Genomic DNA, 20008 nt, shown 5'->3' with positions numbered 1-20008 from the left:
TTTGGGGATTTCCTGATATTTTTGTACGGATCGTTAGAAGAGAGTTTAGTTTCATTCCGTGAAATGTTTAATGATTTCGAGGAAAAAACAATTATTACCTGGTGTAGGTTATACAGAAATCATAAAACGTACTCGTCGTAGAAAAAAACAACCTAATAGTAATAATACACTAATGCACAAAAAACTCATAGTCATTTGTATAAGATTCTAATGGAAGATCAATTAGCCGATGTATTTCCTAACACAGAAATAGATCTTGGGATTTTTTTAATATTAATGATCACAAATTGTTCTGCCGAACGATCCTTCTCGCAATTAAAAAGAATCAAAGCTGCTGAAAGAGCTACTACGCGACAAGAGCGACCCGGGATGTTAGGTATACTTTGCATTAAGTCACATTTATTGAACAACAATTGAATTTGTCGAAAACAAATGTGGAAAACGACATGTTTAAAATGTAGATAGTAATTTTATTGATATTATTGCATAGTGACAATAAAATTTTTATGAAAGATATAAGTTAATATTTTTTAACCGAAAAAGAAGGGAACGGACGTGAAAAAAGGGTCCCAAATTGATGGTTGCCTAGGGCCCCGTTGAGGGTTAAGCCGGCCCTGCATATACACGTACACAGCCATGCATGAATGGTTTGCGAACAAATCGGGTCAGTGGAGGCGGAGAAAGTAAACTGATAACAGTCACTTTGGGGGATTCGCTGATGTTATTTTTGTAATACGATTTTATACAGCATACCAGCTAATGAAATGTGGTATATCCCGTTCGGGGATTTTTGACACAACATGAAAGAGTCTAGAAGACATTATATGTATAAAGAACTTCAACGGTACGCCGCAGTTCAGACTGCATGATTTATTTTGTACGTCATTATCATCATCATCATCATTTATTGCAAAAATAGTATTAGTACAATAAGATCTAGGATCTTTTATAGTACAACAAAAAGATAAATCGCAATGTAAAAAAGAACAAAAGTAATAACAGAGGGTTATGTAGGTTACATTATCATATTAAACATAGAGAAGTATCTTAATTTACTAGTATCTAAAATAAACAAATAATTAAATTCAATAACAAAACATTGTTTACACTCATACATATTGATGGCGAAAACTCAAGAAGTATAATGGTTTCAACTAAAATTAGCATAAAGAACATTTTTAAAGTTGCTTTTATTTAGACTACTGCGAATGGATACTGGAATAGAGTTCCATAGGCGAATAGCATTGACAAAGAATAGCCGTCCAGATGTTAGATAGTTATAAGTTGGTACTATTAGGTCGTTGATTCGAGCAGACCTGGGGAATATTAGCTTATCATATAGGTAACTAGGCTCCTTATACATCATAAGTTGACAAAGGAAAATGCTGTTTCTAGCTTTCAGATATTCGAAGATTTCACAGCCAAGTAGACGCGCTCTCCAGCTGGATATATGATCAAATCTAGCTGAGCCGAATACATAACGTGTAACATGATTAAATGCTACATCAATTTTATGAGCAGACTGGGAGCTCAGTTTACTGTACACTAGCTCAGAGTAGCAAATGATCGGCATAATCAATTGAATTGCAAGTTTTCTTCTAACATTGACCGGAGTATAAAGAGCAGACATTCGTAAGTTTCTTAAGATATTGTATACTTTCGTAACCACCGAATTTACATGATCATCACAGGACAGCGTCGTGTTAATAACAAAACCAAGATTAGTCACTTTTGAAACGAGTTTGAGCCATTCACTGGCAACGCGCAAGGGCGGAATACTTGAGAAACTTATTCGTTTTTTAGATATAGGCAACACGTATGATTTCTCACTGTTCATGCATAAGTCATTTTTCCTATCCCATTCAAATATGGATGTTAAGTCATTATTCAATCTTGGGCATAAATCATTTGTCCCCTCATGATTTCCCGACAAATATAGTTGGACATAATCAGCATATGCATGCATATGAGCATGCTGGCATGCATTAAATATGTCATTAATAAAAATACTAAAAAGTAGTGCACTCAAGATAGAGCCTTGGGGTACCCCTGCCAATAGTGGTTTCAGACCTGAAGTTTCGGAGCCGACTTTGACAAGCTGGGATCTACCCGTCAGATAACTTCGCATGAGCCGCACTGCGGAGTCATCAAAACCAAAATAACTTTAAGCACAGCAGGTCATGGTTCACAGAGTCGAAGGCTTTTGAGAAGTCGAGTAGGCATAATAAAGTCAACTGGTTTTTGTCAAAGGGTGCCCTGATGTCGTTGTTGTTGTTGTTGTTGTAGCGATAAGGTTGCTCCCCGAAGGCTTTGGTGAGTGTTATCGATGTGATGGTCCTTTGCCGGATAAAGATCCGGTACGCTCCGGTACCACAGCACCATTAAGGTGCTAGCCCGACCATCTCGGGAGCCCTGATGTCGTCTAAAATTTGTATGATAGCCGTGGAGCAACTGTGCTTTGATCGGAAGCTTGACTGAAATGGTGATAGCAGACTATGTTTGCTAACATGGTCTTGAATTTGTTCCGACAACAATATCTCAAAGACTTTCGAGAGTGCTGGCAAAATACTGATAGGCCGAAAGTCCCTAGGACAATCTGCAAACTTAGTTTTTGCAATGGGTATAACCGTGGCAACCTTCCACATATCAGGGAAGCAGGAGGTAGTAATACTGTGGTTGATAATATGCGTCAATGTTGAAAGAATGTACGGGGCAATTATTTTAACAAATTTGAGCGGTATATTGTCCTGACCGATTGCGTTGGACCTTATTTTATTTATGCATCTCGCCACATCAAGTTCCGAAACAGCTGTAAACTCAAATACTTGACAAACAGGAACCACATATAAGGGAGAGGTTGGGAAACAGGTATTAAGACAAGACGGATTAGCATGGCTCACAAAAACTGCATTAAGATCTTCAGGATTAAGGGAACAGTCAGAACTCTCACTCACATGTACACGAAGTTTTTTTAGATTACGCCACAAAACATGATTAGGCAACGATATATTCAACATTTTACTGTAGTATTTGCATTTTTCTCTCCTAATATAGGCTGTGGTCTCATTTCGTGTAAGTTTGTATGCACGCCAATTTGCGTCGCTTTGGTTTTTCTTCCAGAGGGAATAAAGCTTATTGCGCTTGATAATCATAGCACGGACGGATCTATTAAACCAAGGGCAAGAGGAAAATCTGCTGTTATATACCCGAGATGGAGCGTGAGTTGTATAGAGGTATAAAATAATTTCATTTAAAAATCTCAGCTTTTCATGCACCGAACACAAGCTCCAACAAGCAGACCAATTTATGCTGGAGGACCCAATCTGGGACCTGTACCTGATTCTGGTACAAAGCAATAGTTTTGCTCCGTTTGCCGGAAAATAATTTTTTTAGGACGGTTAGTGCCACCGGACGGGATGTTCTGGGCTAGACCCGTAGTAGAGTAGGTAGCAATGCTGAGTATCAGCCCCTGCCCACGTCTTCTTCTCCCCCTTTCTCCGGCACTAGCACACGAGTAGGCTCTTAGTCCCTACTACCTTGTGCACCGTTTGCCACAGAATATAAATACATACCTATGTTTGCCACATCTGCCCAATGCCGTTCCTGGTTTGGACGGTTCCACTTTCCTATATGTTCTAGCCTCAGCGACAGCGACCCCCCACGGATTTCATGGCGCCATGCTGCCAGGCCGTTAACCCAACTACACCGGGTACTCCAATGCTTGCCTAGGGACGTCCAGTCCCAGGACCACAACAGCACATACGTCCTGGCCTCCCTCGACTCGGGCGTAGTCACCCGTCACTTCCCCCAGAGTGACGATGTCTTACCCGTTGCACTTCAGAATACTGCAGTTAAACTGTAATGAGTTAACTGGGAAGACCGCGGAGATAGTTGATTTTATGAAGCGGCATAACATCCGCATTGCTGCGATCCAAGAGACTAAAATCATGGCAAGATCTGTTTTGCAGACCATCTCTGGGTACAACGTCCACAGAAAAGACCGCGAGAGCGGAAATGGAGGCAGTATCGCGTTTATCACCCACCACTCAGTGCAATATAATCTATTTGATCCCGACATCGGCAGCAGGACAGTGCCCTGCAACGTCAAGGTATATCTACCCGGTCAGGCGATTTAAATTTATCATCAACATCTACATCCCTCCTGTCACCTGTTACCCCAGTGGATACTGCCCTGACATCAGCGCACTATTCACTGGCAATAATCGAACTATTTTAGGTGATTTTAATGCCCACGACGATCTGTGGCATCCTAACCTACAGGCGGATAGCAGGGGCGGGATGATGAAACGACGTTTTTCACGATAAACGGAGACGCCCCCACTCGTATGTTAGGAAGCTGTCACAGTTCGCCAAATATATCAATCGTGAGCGCAGGACTCGTAAATTGCGTCAACTGGCCGCTGATGGTAACATTGACATTCGACCACCTACCCGTACTCCTTTCGCTCGAGGTATCTGCCCACTTCATCACCACTAAAAACGGACTTCCATCAATTTTAAGAAAGGCAAGTGGGATGATTACAAAACTTAAACTGACAATAGTTTTACTGCCCTCCCTATCCCGACTGATGCCCGTCAAGGGGAGCGTGCTTTCCGCAAGGTCATTGAATCCGCTTCGTCTCATTTTATTCTTGCCGGAATAATCCCGGAAATCCGGCCACATTTTCCAGCGGAGGCTGCAACTCTAGCGAGAGAACGTGACCTTATAAGACATCACGACCCCGGCGACTCCCAAAAAAGGGATATAAACCAACGCATCAGATTGCTTGTGGATGAACACAAGATGGCGAAATGGGAGGAGCACTTAAAGAATTGTAACGTCTGCCGGTGTAGGTAAGCTATGGTCCACCGTAAAGTCCCTATCGAACCCGACTAAACACCGTGACAAAGTGCTGTCGGATGCGAAATAATGCGCCAGCGCTTTCTGCCGACAATACATTCAATGGTTGACAAAGCCAGATGGCGGCCCAACAGATGCGCACACAAGCATAAATATAGCTCCTCCCCAATTACCACCACCGCCAAAGAGGCTGAAGATGCCATCGTTCATGCTAAATCATCTAGCCATGCCACATAGGAGATTCTTATCGTGCGATATCTCTCCTATCGCCAGTAGCCAAGACACTTGAAGCCATTCTGCTTCCCTATTTCACTACAAATTTGCGTCTTCAAATCATCAGCATTAACATGCAAACAAATTGCGGATTAAATCAAAAACCCCACCATACATAAGACAGTGCTCGTTGCGCTAGACCTATCAAGTCTATCCAAGTCTGAAAAGGTGAACCGCAATTATCTGTCTGATCGGCAAGCATCGATTAATTTTTTAAAGAAGGCATACATTTTTACTAAATATTCTTTTTTTAAACTATATGCTATTGTTTATAAATTTATATAAAAATAACAAACATTTCAAAGAGAAAACTATGGGCTATGGGAATCGGTTAATGTTTGACAGATTTATTGACAGTTGAAAAAATAGGTGAATAATATACCGATTTATGGAATTCAATTGCCGATAAGTCCGAAAAAAATTGTATGAGGCAAAAAAAAACACGTGTTTCATTATTTTGTCCAAAGAACAACATATTCAAATTATGTACATCGAAATCAAAAATCATGTCCTGCGCGGACCGGTTGTCTTGAAATGGAATTAGTCTGTTGTTGTTGTAGAATTGCTGCGCCCCATCAAATAGACGCGACCGATCACCAATTGTCATCAATATCCTCTAATGGGAGTCCAAGGAAACTTGCTGCTTGCTGTTTCAACAGGGGTGGACCGTAAGGAAAGGGGTGTTAGAGGCGTTGGTTCCACATTACAATTAAAGAGATGGTTGGTGTCATGTGGGGACACATTGCAAGCAGATCATACATTTTGTGTGTCGACGTTGATTCTGGATAGGTAAGAGTTTAACCTGTTACAATATCCAGATCGAAGTTGAGCTAGAGTGACGCGCGTTTCCCTAGGGAGAGTGCGTTCCTCTTCTGCAAGTTCTGGGTATTTTTCTTTAAGAACTGGATTCCCCGGGCAAACTGTAACACAGAGGTCCGACGCCTATTTGTGGATATAACTGAGGACCTGCTTGTGCTTTTTTGCTTCCCACGGCTGTGCTCTCAGGTGCTGTATTTCCTCATAATGCCTACGGAGATGACCCTTTAGCGATGGCGAGTACCGAAGAAGATTTAATGATGAGCTATACGAGCTATACGCAGACATCCACATAGTCCAGCGAATTAAAACGCAGCGGCTGCGCTGGATAGGCCATGTTATGCGAATGAAAGATGATGCTCCGGCCAAGAAAGTGTTTCTATCGGAACCCGCCTATGGAAGCAGAGGTAGAGTGCGGCCCCCACTCCGTTGGAAGGACCACGTGGAAAACGATTTAAACTCCCTTGGTGTGACCAATTGGCGCCGGTTGGTGGAGCGAAGGAGCGACTGGCGCGCCTTGTTGGATGGCCATAACCGTTAAGACGGTTAAGCGCCAATTAAGTAAGTAAGATGACCCTTTCAGCCGCTGGGAGGTTTAGCATCATCAATCGCATGTCTGTTGGGATTCCCAGGTTTCTGTCTATTCAACAGAATTGTTTGTTCAGCAATTCGATTCTCTCCCTAATGGGGAGTACTCTCGTCTCATTGTGCAGGTGGTTTCTGGGGACATAAGAAGACAGCCCGTTGGTAGTGGTTCTGAGGGCGGTATTTGGCAGGCCTGTATATTCTACCAGTGAGTAATCTTTAGGCTTGGCGACCATATTGGGGACGCGTAGCATGTAAACGGCCGGCCAATCGCTTTGTAAGTGATAATAAGCGTTTCTCTGCCTTTACCCCAAGTGCTGCCGGCGAGAGATTTTAGGATTTCATTACGGCTCTGGATTTTAGGTACGATTGCGGATACATGCTCTCCAAAATATAGATCCTGAGCGAACGTCAAATCCAAGGTTTTTCGATGTAAGGCAGTCGGTAGCGTAATGCCATCGACGTGAATGTCCAATATGGTCGACATTTGCCATGTCTATGTTGTAAATAAGGTCGTCCATGATTTGGTCGGTGACAATGTCTGGTTTCGCGATAATAGCTGTTTATTTTATTACAAAACTCATCGATGTGTGTAGGAAACGATTGTGACTCCTTCTGGTGGTTAGTGGTAGCTTCGATATGTAGAAGTTAAACAATGGCAGGGATAGGACACCACCCTGTGGTACCCTTATTTAATTCTTTTTGGTTTAGATGTTATGTTCCTGAATTGCACCGAAGCTTTGCGGCCAGACAGATAATTTGCGGTCCACCTTTTAAGACATGGGGGAAGAGTAGACCCTTCCAGGTCTTGCAGTAACGTACCGTGTTTGACCGTATCAAAAGCTTTTGACAGGTCTAACACAACGAGTACTGTCCTATTGTGAGGGTTTTAATTTAATCCGCAATTTATCTGGGTGCTAATGGTGGTATTGCTATGTAGTTTTCGAATGCCATGCTAATGATTGGCAAGATGCAAATTTGCATTAAAATAGGGAAGCAGATTGACTTCAAGTGTCTTGGCTACTGGCGATAGGAGAGATATCGGACGATAAGAATCTCCTATGTTAGCTGGTTTCCGAGGCTTTAATAGCGGAACCAACTTGGCGATTTTCCATTTTTCGGGGATGACGAAGGTGGACAGGGACAGGTTGAAGACATGCGGTAGATAATTAAATCCCTCTTTGCCTAGTTTTTTAAGCACCGGCAGGGCTACGCCGTCTGGGCCTAGTGCTTTACTTCTTTGGCGATGATGGTAATTGGGGACACGCTGTATTTATGCTTGTGTGCGCGTCTGTTGGCCCGCCGTCTGACTTTGTCCACCATAGAATGCATTACATATTGTCGGCAAAAAGCACTGACGCATTTTTTCGCATCCGACAGCACTTTATCGCCAAAGACGATGGATATTGTGTCATTGTGGTAGTCGGGTTCGATAGGGACTTTACGGTGGACCAAAGCTTACCTACACCGGCAGAGAGGTAACAATTATTTAAGTGCTCCTCCCAATTACAATTCTTTAAATGCTCCAATCATATGGATCAATTTGTTGTTGCATTTGAATGTTAAATTTTTATGGGTATCTGGATCACTGTTCACTGGAACACGAGGCTTGTTATACTCAGCGTGCTTTGCACACAGAGTGTGTTAACTTTGGTAACATCATAACGGTTCATCGTAGCTGTATAAAAGAATCGAGATAAATATAGACTTCCATATATCAAAATGTTGAGGATGAAAAAAGGAATTTATTTAGCCCTCCGTCCGCCTGTAGGTGCCCACGATAACTTGAAATTTGGTACATGGTTTCCGTGGCGCTCATTTCCCATCGCTATTAAAAATGAGGGAAATCGGAATGTTGAAATTTGATGTGTGGACTGATATTAAGTCTCTTGATAAAAATTAAATTTTTTTGTTTTAAATAAGGTGGCACCGCCCACTTGTGATAAAATTAATTCTACAAATATTATTAATCATAAATCGGGGAAGGACCAAGTCCACTTTTATATAAAAGATGTTTAAAAGGGTCGTAGACTAGAATAATAAGCTATATCTTAGCGAAAAATAGTTTTGTAACAATGATATTTCACTCACCAAGTTTTATTGTAAAAGAAAATTAGGATAAATTTTTTTTAATGGGCGGTGCCACGCCCCTATTCCGATCAAGCATTAAAAACCATTTCTAGAGCCTCAAAAAAATATAATTACCTGGTAACAATAGTGGAAAAAGTAATTTATCTGAAATTAACTGTACAATTCAAACTCACGCTGAGTATATAATATTCGTTACACCCAAACTTAGACACCCTTACTTTGTTTTTGTTTATTTTAATTAGCTGAACAAACACATTTTGTTCTATCAAAACAACAAACTAAATGTATTTATTGACATTCTAGCGATATGAAAAATGACAAAATATTTTGCTATACTTTTTCAAACGGAAATTTCCTTCCAATTGTTTGTTTATATGGGCAAATCCCAAATAAGGTCCGAATATCAAAATTGGGCAGACTTTATTCCTTTCACTTGGGATTAAACGTAAAATACGTATATGATGTGGAAATCAAATAGTGTATTCTTCCCCTCATGCTGGACAGAGAAACATGTTTTCAAAGAAACCTTTCATCCTTCTTGCGAATGTGGATGTTTTACTAACAATAACGTCCTTTTTTATATTGATGTACTGTTAAACCCAGATGTATATTTTTGCTTTTAATAAGATTTTGTCAAGACTTTTATTTAGCATTAAAAAAACTTTGGAAAACGGTTTTTTTTTTTAATTGATCCTGCCCTTATCCTTATTATTTTCTAGTAAGCAAACGTGGGCTTGGAATTAAAAAATCTTTGAGATGTTAAATAGATCTGTTTACTAAAATGTTTCCAGAAAGTTCGGGTAACATTTTTTATTCATGTTTAGAATTTGTCAAGTCCATTACCTCTCTTCCATTAGATGATCCATATATTGGCCAATAACTTTATTTCTGCTTAGCCAACGAACAAAACTTATATGTTGTCAGAAAGAGGGTATTTTGCGCTTTTTGCATTTTTCTTGTGAATCTTATCTGCTTAAAAAAAAAAATATATATATACATATATATATTTGTCGACTAGGAATGGTGAAATGGGAATATCTTATGGAAATTTCAATGGATTTATTATATTCGCGAGTTTTTGAACCCAAAATTATATGTATATGGCCTCTTTAAAGTTTTGATTTAGTTTGTACTTTTGTTCTATTTCTTCTATATTACTAACATTTGTTAATCGTTAGAAGCAGAAGAACGTACTCTATTGAATGACCTAAAAATTTATCGGAGAATAAACAGAGGCAAAGTTATATATGAAAAAAGGGGTTTTGGCTTCTTAGCCTGTCTTTGAGGGCGTATTCGAAATTCCAGGTATGCAGATTTTGTTTACTCTACTAGACCTATACCTAGGTGTCTCGCAAAGAATTTATTTTCAATGTCATATAGTGTTATTCATTGAAAAAAAATTGCGTGCGTTACGTCGTGTCCGTAATCGTACTTGAGGTTATATCCAGCGTTTTACAACAGACAAATCTATCGATCTAAACGCTGCCAGCATCTCCAAATGGACCACTTTCATTTTGGTTCGTGGTTTGGTAGTGGTTTGTATGCGGTACACTACATCGTTGATCCGTTTTACAACTTTGTATGGGCCTTCCCAATTACACTGCAATTTCGGGGACAAACCTTTTTTACGTTGTGGGTTATATAACATCACCAAATCTCCTTCCTGAAAACCTTCTGAATTTATTGCTTTATCGTATCTGGCTTTCATCTTGTCACTCATAATCTTTGTTCGTTGCCTTATCAGATCATGTATTTTTCTTAGCTTTTCTTCCAAATCACTAGTGGATTTCTTGACATTTCTCTCCGCATTGGCATCTATCCCAAACTTCAAATCAGCTGGCAGTCTAAGGTCATTGCCAAAAATTACTTTTGCAGGGGTTTGGCCCGTTGTCTCATGCACTGCTGATCGGTAAAACATCAAGAATAATGGTATGCGGGTATCCCACTCTTTATGGTACTTGTCTACTACTTTTCTTAAGTGCTCCTCCAATGTTCTATTGAATCGTTCTACCATACCATCGGATTGAGGATGCAATGCAGTTGTTCGTGTTTTTCGAGTGCCCAATGATTTACACATTTCCTGGAACACAGCTGATTCGAAATTCCTGCCTTGGTCAGAATGTATCTCCATTGGTACACCATACCTTGCAACCCAAATTATTTACAAACACTTCTCCTACCGTTTCCGCTTCTTGATTTGGGATTGGGTATACCTCTGGCCATATGCTGAAATAATCCATAACTACCAGTACATATTTGTTTCCGCCGTTGCTAGTAGGAAATGGACCGGCGACATCCATAGCGATCCTTTCAAATGGCGCACCTGAGTTATATTGCTTCATCTGGCCATGACTTCGGGTTCTGGGCCCTTTCGCTCTGCTGCAAACCTCGCAGTTCGCAATCCACTCAGCAACCAACCCAATAGAATCTCTGTTTAATCTTCTCGAGCGTCTTCGTGATTCCAAGATGACATCCGCTTGGACCATTATGCAGCTCGCTGAGCACGTCAGGAATCCTCTTTCTGGGAACAACTATCAGTTTCTTCTTGCATTTACCATCCTCACTCACCCATACTCGATGAAGGCAACCGGATATCAATTCTAAACTGTTCCACTGTGCCCAATATGACTTCGCAATGGGACTCTCTGCTGACATCTCTTCTCTGTTTTGTCTTTCGTTTCGTTCGAGCCCTTGCATAACACGTGACAGATCTGTATCTTCTAGCTGACACTTTCTTAGCTGTTCCTTGTCCCATTCATCTGTAAATCTTATAGTCATTAGCCGGACATCTATAATGTCTTCTTTAGCCTCGGCTTTTGAACAGTGCTTGCATTCCAAACTACATGGTCTTCGTGACATTGCATCGGCATTTCCATGGGTACTACCTTTTCGATGCTCAATGGAAAAGTCATAGCTTTGTAGTCGCTCAATCCACCGTGCCAATTGTCCTTCCGGATTACGGAATTGCAGAAGCCATTTTAAAGCTGCGTGATCTGTCCTAACACGGAATCGCTGTCGTAGAGGTATTTGTGAAAATGTTTAATGCACTCTACCAATGCCAATAGCTCTCTCCGCGTAACGCAGTAGTTCCTCTCTGGTTTTCCAATCGAACGGCTGTAATATGCAACTACCTTCTCCTGTCCATCGATCAGTTGTGATAAAACGCCTCCTATAGCATATCCACTCGCATCTGTATAAATGTTGCTCCTGGAATCGGATATGCTAACATTGGGGCAGTGCAAAAACGCTCCTTCAATGTTTGGAAAGCCACTTCTTGCTACTTCTTCCATTCAAAAGCTTTATTTTTTCTTGTAAGCTCATGGAGGCTATGGGCTACGCTGGAAAAATTTGGTACAAATCGGCGGTAATATGTGCAGAGCACAAGGAAACTTCTTAACTCATGTAGGTTCTATGGTCTTGGCCAATCCTTTACAGCCTCTATCTTTTCATTCGCAGTGCAGATGCCCTCTTTCGTTATCTTGTGACCCAAATAATTTACTTCCTTTTTAAACAGCGCACACTTTTTGGGACTTAACTTCAGACCAGCGCCAGCTATTCTTTGGAAAACGTCCTCCAAGTTCTTAAGATGTTCATCAAAATTCTTTCCCAATACGATGATGTCGTCCAGGTACACCAAGCATGTTTTCCAATGTAATCCTTTCAGTACCTGGTCCATGAGTCTCTCAAAAGTAGCTGGTGCATTACAAAGTCCAAAAGGCATCACTGTAAATTGACAAAGACCATCACCGACACTGAAGGCTGTTTTCTCTTTATCTTCCTCCTTCACCTCCACTTGCCAGTAGCCGCTTTTAAAGTCCAGCGTGGAAAACCTTTTCGCACCGGATAGCGAGTCCAGAGTGTCGTCAATTCTTGGCAATGGGTAGCTATCCTTTTTCGTTACGTCATTCAACTTCCGATAGTCCACGCAAAACCTCATTTTTCCATCCTTCTTCTTTACAAGTACTACCGGTGAGCTCCATGGACTAGCTGATGGTTCGATGACGCCGCTGTCGCTCATTTCTTGTATGATTTGACTCACAACTTCCCGCTTCGCCAGTGGAACACTACGTGGAGCTTGACGGATCGGCTTCGCATCTCCAGTGTCAATTTGATGTTTCACAACATTGGTGCGGCCTGGTTTGGAACCATCCTGGTCAAATATGTTCGCGTACTTTAGGAGCAGTTGTTTTGCCTTACTCTGATAGGCTTCCTCTAGCCCCTGCGTCCATGCCGTGATGTCATTTGAAAGATCAGTATTACTAGATGAAACGTGTTCCTGGAGCTGTTCACAGTTAATAACTATTTCAGCCTCTTGGCATCTTCCCAAAATAGCTCCTTTAGTCAGTTTGAGTGGTGACTTGAACTCATTGAGTACTCTTACCGGAATACGTCCATCTTGTTGTGTCATAGAGGGTTTTTCCTACAAGTATGTTCAGTGCTGATTTGTTTGTTGCTTCGACAACGCACAATTTGTTTGTCCCACAATCTCCATCAACCTTTGCCCAGATGACTGCTTCGGATTTTGGTGGTATTTGCTGACTCTATTCCACCAGCACTCCTTTACTGCTGTAGCCTCTCTCGTAGCCGAAGTTAAGTGGTACATCCATGTTTTTATATCGCATCGTCTTGCTTTGCATGTCGATCTTGGTACCCTGGTCGATTAAGAAGTCCACTCCAATTATGATTTCATCAACAATTTCTGCCACTATAAAATTTGGTACTACCGTGACGTTCCCAATTGCGACTTCACATGATACTTCTCCTAGAACCGTGCTGTCTTCTCCAGTGGCTGTACGCAATCTTGCTCCATGCAATGGTCTCATCTTCTTGTTGACTAAATCCGCTCGAATAATGGAATGGGATGCACCCGTATCTACAGTCAGTAAACGTTCCTTTCCATCCACATGTCCTCCAACAGTAAGATTGTTTGACCTTCTTCCAATTTGTGAGATAGAGATTATGGGGCATTCAATTGAGGGAGCCAGCTGTCGCCCCTTGCGGCTGACTCGCTTTAGTTTAATGATTGAGTGGATTTGGAGATTTGCTCATCTCCTTCAGCTCTGCGTTTACGGCCACCCACATTGTTGGATCTATTGGGACCGGTGCTGCAATGTCGTGCAATATGACCTGGGTTGCCGCACTTTGAAACATTTAATAACTCCGGCATTCTTCTGTTGTGATCCCTTCTATGCTTCCAAAATTGTGTCTACACAATCTGGTCTTTCCACTTCCACCCGATGAGCTTTGTATGCTGGTTTACTCAATAGTGAGGCACTTTCCTGAGTCAATGCATGTGATACCGTTTCTGCAAATGTTGGCTTTGGGTTTGCGTATGTGGCTCGCTTCGTTTCGACGTCCCATATGCCATTTATAAAGCTCTGAATTTTTACCCTTTCAGTGTATTCCACCGGTGTGTCGGCATTCGCCAAATGTGCAAGCCTTTCGACATCTGACGCAAACTCCTGCAAAGTCTCATTAGCCTTTTGGTAGAGGTTTTGCAACTCTATTTGGTGTATCTGCTTCCTGTGTTCGCTTCCGTATCGCCTCCCTAGAGCGCTCATCAATGTTTCGTAGTTGTTCCTCTCTCCCTCGGGAATAGTCTGTAGGATTTCAGCAGCAGATCCTTTCAATGCCACGAATAGTGCAGTAACTTTATCTTCAGCACTCCAGTTGTTCACTGCTGCGGTCTTCTCAAACTGAATATTAAACACCTGGAAAGGAACAGAACCGTCAAAGGATGGTGTTTTTACCTTTGGGTTGCTTGCTGAAACAGCTGGGCAATTTAGTTGTAACTGCTCCATACGACCTTTTAAATCATCTGCTTTTGCCTGAAATTGAGCCATTTTTGCATCCTGCGCTTCCAGTTTTGATGATACCTGTTCCAAAATTTCTGCCGACATTTCAGATATACGTGCCTCTTGCGCTTCCAATTGAGATGCCATATATGTCTTTTGGTATTCCAGTTGAGATGACACTTGCGACGTCATTTCTGAAATACGTGACTCCTGTGATTCCAGTTGGGATGCCATATATGTCTTCTGTTCTTCGAGCTGTGTTTCCATCTTGGATGTTATCTGTGTCGACATTTATGACATACGCGTTTCCTGTGCTTCAATCTTCGATGTTATTCGTGTCTCTTGGGAGTTGAGATGACATATAAGTTTTCTGTTCTTCTAGTTGAGATGACATATTCGTTTTCTGTTCTTCTAGTTGAGATGACATTGTCGATGTTTGAGCAGATATTGCAGCCAAAATCATGTTCAAGTCTGTGCTCGTAACTGTCTGCGATGTTTCGTTTTTCTCTTCAATTTTTGTTGTTGTCTCGTCCCCATTAGGATAAAAGACATACTCGTCCACATCAATTCCTTCTGCTTCCATTGCCTCTCGCAGCCGTGCCTGAAGTTCGAGTTTAACGCCGCTTGTATTCAATCTACGGTTCTCCAACTCCTTCTTTAGTTGCTGGATCTTCCATTCACTGAACTTTGCCATGTCCTTGTTGTCCTCTGGAATTTATTCAACAGTTCCTCTTCTGACACAATTGTAACGAATCCTCTTATTTGCAATCCTCTGCTAAGTTCGAATCACTAAACTGTTGAATAAATAACTCCAATTTGTAATAATGCAAAATGGCCTTTATTAAAGTACTTCACAATAACACTCAAACTGTGCAACGAATAGCTTGCTTAATAACCAAACTGATTGATAGCTCAAATGAAACTCTACTCTCTACTATTCAAAATAATACTGCTATTGCTCGCTAGATATCGTCTTAATCGAAACTGCTTGACAACTCAAATCAAACTGAATTCCAGCGCCTCTACAATTGTCGCCTTTTATACTCTTTGATTTCAACCTTCGCATCTTCTAGGTGCTTCCAGAATCTACTAGTCCAGTAGCTCTCAAACTTCTCAGCTGTAACTACAATTGCACAATTTTATAGTTTTTCTCATTGCATACTTATAGGAGTATCTCAGATATATGCATGTATTTGTGCATTGACTATCCGCTGCTCGTATACATACATGGTACATATATGTAGACGCAGTTATTGTTTCGTTTAGGTAGATACATGATGATTGAATTATTGATGTGCAATCACGTCACTGCTTAGCATCGGCTTAGAGCTGGCAGCACTCCTTAGTTTTGCTAATATTCGTAACAATATACTTATAGATTTTTATTTTTCACATTTCACTATAATATTAAAACGAAATGCAGATTTTCGTTGCTTTTGAAATTCGGCCTAAAAATTGCACATGGAACAACTAAGGAATCTCCTGAATTAAAAAAAAATATCACAATACCTCTAAATCTTGGGCCCCCTCAGAAACCCCCACCCCCTCGGCGGGCCTGGTGATGTGCTATACTTGATATCATTCGCTATAATATTGATAAGCACGTTGTTTAATTAAACACCAACCAATTACACGGAAGTATTTCCGCACCACCTGAAAATGTGAGGTTTACGAATCGGAAATGCTGGCAATACACAGGGCTGTGAATCATCTCGGGTCTATGCCTAAGGATGGTAAATGGGTGCTTATTTTCTCAGACAGCCAGGCCACATTAAAGACCCTGGGCTCAATCGTCGACAACGCAAAGTCGGTCACTGAATGCCGCATATCTCTTAACGAGATGGCTCAGCACTTCAGTATCAGCCTTATATGGGTACCTGGGCACAGGGATATTGAAGGCAACTGAAGAGCAGACGATCTGGCCAGAAGAGGCACCACCGACCATATCCTTCCGGGAAATGATTCGGTGGGTATACCCATGGCCACTTTCAGGCTTCGTGTGAACACAAGCTCTATAAGAATTGCAAATGGACTATGGTCAGCCATATCATCGTGTGAGACATCCAGGCTAACCTGGCCCTCATATGACAAGGGGCGCACAGGAGCGCTTCTGATGTTAAACAAATCAGTTCTATCGTCCCTGATAAGGCTTCTAACGGCATTGTTTAATAGGCACGCATGGTGCTAGAATGGGGAGGAGAGTGTCCAGCACCTTCTCTGTCATTGTCCAGCGGTTAGTAGGCATAGGTTGGCCATCCTTGGTAAACCTTTTCTACATGACCTTGCTGACGCCTCTAGCTATGAAGTCAAGGCTCTAGCAAAATATAAAAATTTCACGAAGTGGTTTGACCCGCTTTAGACAGGGAAGGGGTCATAATTTGAGACCGTATAGGGTATTACAATGGGCCCATTGGTGGCCTAAGTAGTGAGCTGTTACCACAGTGTCCAGCTCAGCTCTTGCAACCTAACCTAACGTAAGAATACTGCGTTGTAGCCTAAAGAAACGACGCTGCCTTTACAACTCCCAGCGGGTTAGGGGGCTTAGAAAATACTCACGGCAGGTGTGCCTGTCGTAAGAGGCAACTAAAATACCAAAGTTATTCAAGGAGTTGTGTAGCGCAATACTTTAAAGGGGTTGCCAGCGCAATATAGAGCTTCTCCAACCCAATTGTCAACCTCACCTACCCGTGGCGAATACTGTTTCTTTAACAGCCGCAGCTTTGGCGACACCAAGTTCCTCATGGATTTGAATAGAATATTTTATGTTGTCATATTAATTATCAATACCGACAATTAAAAATGAAGGCCGCATGCGCTGATAGATTGCCTGCGGAGCTATCCCAATACGGGGGCGAGGAGTCGGTAAGGCGCTTGCATCAGCTTCTTTGCAAGATATGGTCGGACGTTTGCAATATATCGCAAATAAGGTCCTGTCAAGCGTGTTGTGCGAAAGGTTGAAGTCCATCGTGAATCGGCAGATTGGACCTTATCAGTGTGGCGATGTGCATCGACGAAGCTTTCACTATGCGCCAAATCTTGGAAAAATTGACACACATCATCTCTTCGTCGAGTTTAAAGCCGCATAGTACGAAAAAGGGCTGGCTATATGCGACTATATCTGAATTTGGTTTCTCCGTAAAACTTATATGGCTATGAAAACTTACGTTGAGCAACACCGTCAGTTCAGTCAGAACTGGAAGGACCTCTCCGACCCGTTTGAAACTAAATATTCTGCGACTACTTTAATTCGATGCTGGAGAAAATTTTAATAGCTGCAGAACTTAACCGCTCAGGAACAATATTCTAGAAAAGCGTGCAATTACTGGCGTATACTGATGACATTGATATCATCGGCCTGAAAAACCGTGAGGTAAGTTTTGCTTACCTCAAACTGGAAAAAGACGTGGAAAAGATGGGTTTGATGGCGAATCAAAACAAAACGAAGGACCTGCTCTTATCGAGCAAAGAGTCAGCGCATATGCGCCTGGGCACCACGCTAATGTTGGCAACCATAATTTTTAAATAGTGAAGGACTTCCTTTATTTGGGAACCAACAATGCCATCCTCGAAACTCAGCAAAGAATCACTCTTGCCGATAAATGCTACTTTGAACGTAGTAAGCAATTAACGGACCTCTACGCGTTGGCGACGGAAAGTACCGAAGACGATATAGATATGAGCTTTACGGACTTACGCAGACATTATTCCATTTGTAGATGGTACTGGAGAGATTAAGTATGGTTATACGGAAATAGTAGACCCCGAGTAATTTTTGGCATGTAGAGCTGGCTCTGGTTGGAATAAAAGAGAGTAAATGCTTCCTACTTAAAATTTATACACTTTCTCAATATTACTAGGCGTGTATACTCATACAAGTCTTAAGGATCAAAATATGTATTATTTTTGGTATATCATTTTTTATTTACATACATATAATAAATACACTTAACTTTGCTTAATCTACTTTGCGAAATTCAGTAATGCACTCATTCTCTACCGTCTGCCATAGACGCGTCCATTCGGATCAGGCATGCTTAACGAACGAAACGATATCATTTCGTTACGATAATCAACGCTAATAAACGAAACGAAGTCGCAATAGTTTTGCTCCGTTTGCCGGAAAATAATTTTTTTAGGACGGTCAGTGCCACCGGATGTTCTGGGCTAGACCCGTAGTAGAGTAGGTAGCAATGCTGAGCATCAGCCCCTGCCCACGTCTTCTTCTCCCCCTTTCTCCGGCACTAGAACACGAGTAGGTCAGGGAAACATACTCTTAGTCCCTACTACCTTGTGCACCGTTTGCCACAGAATATATATACATACCTATGTTTGCCACATCTGCCCAATGCCGTTCCTGGTTTGGACGGTTCCACTCTCCTATATGTTCTGGCCTCAGCGACAGCGACCCCCCACGGATTTCATGGCGCCATGCTGCCAGACCGTTAACCCAACTACACCGGGTACTCCAATGCTTACCTAGGGACGTCCAGTCCCAGGACCACAACAGCACATACGTCCTGGCCTCCCTCGACTCGGGCGTAGTCACCCGTCACTTCCCCCAGAGTGACGATGTCTTACCCGTTGCACTTCAGAATACCGCAGTTAAACTGTAATGAGTTAACTGGGAAGACCGCGGAGATAGTTGATTTTATGAAGCGGCATAACATCCGCATTGCTGCGATCCAAGAGACTAAAATCATGGCAAGATCTGTTTTGCAGACCATCTCTGGGTACAGCGTCCACAGAAAAGACCGCGAGAGCGGAAATGGAGGCAGTATCGCGTTTATCACTCACCACTCAGTGCAATATAATCTATTTGATCCCGACATCGGCAGCAGGACAGTGCCCTGCAACGTCAAGGTATATCTACCCGGTCAGGCGATTTAAATTTATCATCAACATCTACATCCCTCCTGTCACCTGTTACCCCAGTGGACACTGCCCTGACATACGCGCACTATTCACTGGCGATAATCGCACTATTTTAGGCGATTTTAATGCCCACGACAATCTGTGGCATTCTAACCTACAGGTGGATAGCAGGGGCGATATGATAAAACGACGTTTTGCACTATAAACGGAGACGCCCCCACTCGTATGGTAGGAAGCTGTCACAGCTCGCCAAATATATCAATCGTGAGCGCAGGACTCGTAAATTGCGTCAACTGGCCGCTGATGGTAACATTGACATCCGACCACCTACCCATACTCCTTTCGCTCGAGGTATCTGCCCACTTCATCGCCACTAAAAAACGCACTTTTATCAATTTTAAGAAAGGCAAGTGGGATGATTGCAAAACTTAAACTGACAATAGTTTTACTGCCCTCCCTATCCCGACTGATGCCCGTCAAGGGAAGCGTGCTTTCCGCAAGGTCATTGAATCCGCTTCGGCTCATTTTATTCTTGCCGGAATAATCCTGGAAATCCGGCCACATTTTCCAGCGTCCCTATCGAACCCGACTAAGCACCGTGACAAAGTGCTTTCGGATGCGAAATAACGCGCGAGCGCTTTCTGTCGACAATACATTCAATGGTTGACAAAGCCAGACGGCGGGCCAACAGATGCGCACACAAGCATAAACATAG

This window comes from Eurosta solidaginis, chromosome 4, assembly GCF_040869045.1.
Source record: "Eurosta solidaginis isolate ZX-2024a chromosome 4, ASM4086904v1, whole genome shotgun sequence".
Taxonomy (NCBI): domain Eukaryota; kingdom Metazoa; phylum Arthropoda; class Insecta; order Diptera; family Tephritidae; genus Eurosta; species Eurosta solidaginis.
The sequence above is the reverse complement of the archived record's forward strand: the minus strand, read 5'-3'. Positions refer to the sequence as shown.